Below are 203 nucleotides of genomic sequence, written 5' to 3' on the forward strand. Positions count from 1 at the left end.
TTTGGCGTGGTCCTGTAAGAATGGTCAATATCTAAAGTTCGGAGACACTGAAAAGTCAGGACTTTTTAAACTATCACCAAATAATATATATGGAGAGGTAGAAAAGGTATTTTTATTGAGTGATGATTCATTTGCAGTTCACTCATAAAAGTCAAGAAGTGAGGGACTCCCAACAACCAGGAAGAACTGTTCAAAAGCCCAAG

This window comes from Taeniopygia guttata, chromosome 1 (assembly GCF_048771995.1).
Source record: "Taeniopygia guttata chromosome 1, bTaeGut7.mat, whole genome shotgun sequence".
Taxonomy (NCBI): Eukaryota; Metazoa; Chordata; class Aves; order Passeriformes; family Estrildidae; genus Taeniopygia; species Taeniopygia guttata.